Genomic DNA, 2,746 nt, shown 5'->3' on the forward strand with positions numbered 1-2,746 from the left:
GAAACTATAGAGAAATGACCACTACCAGCCTAACTATTAAGAAAGTAATGGGCCGGGCGTGGTGACTCATGCCTATAATCCCAGCTACTCAGGAGGCTGAGGCAGGAGAATCGCTTGAACCCGGGAGGCCAAGGTTGCTGTGAGCTGAGATTGCACCATTGCACTCCAGCCTGGGCAACAAGAGAGAAACTCCGTCTCAAAAAAAAAAAAAAAAAAGTAATGAGAGCGAACAATACAGTCAGGATGGCTAAAGGTGACCCCAAGAAACCAAAGGGCAAGATGTCTGCTTATGTCTTCTTTGTGCAGATGTGCAGAGAAGAATGTAAAAAGGAAAACCCTGTCAATTTTGCAGAATTTTCCAAGAAGTGCTCTGAAAGGTGGAAGACAACGTCTGGGAAAGAGAAGTCTAAATTTGATGAAACGGCAAAGACGGATAAAGTGCACTGTGATCAGGAAATGAAGGGACCAGCTAAGGGAGGCAAGAAGAAGAAGGATCCTAGTGCCCCCAAAAGGCCACCATCTGGATTCTTCCTGTTCTCTTCAGAATTCTGCCCCAAAATCAAATCCACAAACCCTGGCATCTCTATTGGAGATGTGGTAAAAAAGCTGGGTGAGATGTGGAAGAACTTAAATGACAGTGAAAAGTAAAAAAGCTGGGTGAGATGTGGAAGAACTTAAATGACAGTGAAAAGCAGCCTTACATCACTAAGGCGGCAAAGCTGAAGGAGAAGTATGAGAAGGATGTTGCTGATTGTAAGTCGAAAGGAAAGTTTGATGGCGTAAAGCGTCCTGCTAAAGTTGCCTGGAAAAAGGTGGAAGAGGAAGATGAAGACAAGGAGGAGATGAGGGGGAGGAATAAACAAAGTGTTTATCTGTCAAAAAAAAGTAATGGATAAAAATGTGAGTGCTCCCTCTCTCTGTGTGCCTACTTTCTCCTTCAAGCAAAACGTAGGCATGAGCAAGGATGAGGGTGGCTTTGAGGGAAGGATGAAGAGACAAGCTGCGAGAAGAAGCTGGATAGCAAGGACAAATGGATCAACAATTTTGTTCACTGTTTTAAATATACTGCCTATTTTGAAAAAAGCACAAAAGCTAAAGCTAAAATTTATTCCTTTTCTTTCTTTTTTAAATTTTCATTTCATTTTATTTATTTATTTATTTATTTATTTATTTATTTATTTATTTATTTTTGAGACGGAATCTTGCTCTGTCTCCCAGGCTGGAGTGCAGTGGCGCAATCTCAGCTCACTGCAAGCTCCGCCTCCCGGGTTCATGCCATTCTCCTGCCCCAGCTTCCCCAGCAGCTGGGACTACAGGCACCCACCCCACACCTGGCTAATTTTGTGTGTGTGTGTGTATTTTTTTTAGTAGAGACGGGGTTTCACCGTGTTAGCCAGGATGGTCTCGATCTCTTGACCTCATGATCCACTCGCCTCGGCCTCCCAAAGTGCTAGGATTACACGCGTGAGTTTGAGATGGGGTTTCACTCTTATTGCCCAGGCTGGAGTGCAATGGCGCAATCTCAGCTCACTGCAACCTCTGCTTCCTGGGTTCAAGCGATTCTCCTGCCTCAGCCTCCTGAGTAGCTGGGATTACAGGCATGAAACACCATGCCCGGCTAATTTTGTATTTTTAGTAGAGACGGGGCTTCTCCATGTTGGTCAGGCTGGTCTCGAACTCCCGACCTCAGGTGATCCACCCGCCTTGGCCTCCCAAAGTGCCGGGATTACAGGCGTGAGCCACCGTGCCTGGCCTATTTTTATTTTTTTAGACAGGGTGTTACTCTGGTACAGTGGCCCAATCTTGGCTCACTGCAGCCTCGACCTCTTGGCCTTAGACAATCCTGCCACCTTGGCCTCCTGAGTAGCTGGGACTACAGGCTCAAGCCACTATGCCCAGCTAATTTTTGTATATTTTGTAGAGATGGGGTCTCATCATGTTGCCCAGGCTGGTCTTGAATCCCGGGTTCAAGTGATCCACCCACCTTTGCCTCCCAAAGTGCTGGATTACAGGCATGAGCTACCTCACCCGGCCTGATTCTTTGTAGAAAAAATCATATGCATGTTTAAAGAAAGTGTCATTTCTTTTTTTTTTTTTTTGAGACAGAGTCTGGCTCTGTCACCTAAGCTGGAGTGCAGTGGCACAATCTTGGCTCACTGCAACCTCCGCCTCCCAGGTTCAAGCGATTGTCCTGCCTCAGCCACCCGAGTATCTGGGACTATAGGTGTGCACCAGGCTAATTTTTGTATTTTTAGTAGAGAGACGGTTTCACCATGTTGGCCATACTGGTCTTGAACTCCTGACCTCAGGTGATCCATCCCCCTCAGCCTCCCAAAGTGCTGGCGTTACAGGCATGAGCCACTGTGCCTGGCCAAGAAAGTATTTCTGCTTCTAGAGTTTCAGGTCCCCTCTCCAGCATTAACCTTTCCTAGCAGTTTCTTGTGTTTCTTTCTAGTAAGCTTATTTGGCCAAGCTTACATGTATGAGAATACATCTCCCTTTTCAGTATGAAAGGAAACACACCTTTCTCTGTGCTTTTTGACATAACATTAAATCTTGACTGTTGCTCCATGTCAGAATGTAAACAGGCTGTAAACCTCTTGTTACTGCACTTCCCTTTATTGCTTTTCACAGATACTGTGTTTTTACAAATTGAATGTGGCAACCCTGCATCAAGCAAGTCTATAAGCACCATTTTTCCAACAGCACGTGCTCACTTCTGGTCTGTGTCACATTTTGGGAATTC

General features: G+C 45.5%; 1 pseudogene; it reads left to right on the forward strand.

Moving 5' to 3' along the window:
* Positions 1-243: 243 nt before the first annotated feature.
* Positions 244-1,063, forward strand: LOC116470663 (high mobility group protein B3-like; annotated as a pseudogene).
* Positions 1,064-2,746: the final 1,683 nt, after the last annotated feature.

Source organism: Hylobates moloch, unplaced genomic scaffold (genome assembly GCF_009828535.3).
Source record: "Hylobates moloch isolate HMO894 unplaced genomic scaffold, HMol_V3 SCAFFOLD_6, whole genome shotgun sequence".
Classification (NCBI taxonomy): Eukaryota; Metazoa; Chordata; class Mammalia; order Primates; family Hylobatidae; genus Hylobates; species Hylobates moloch.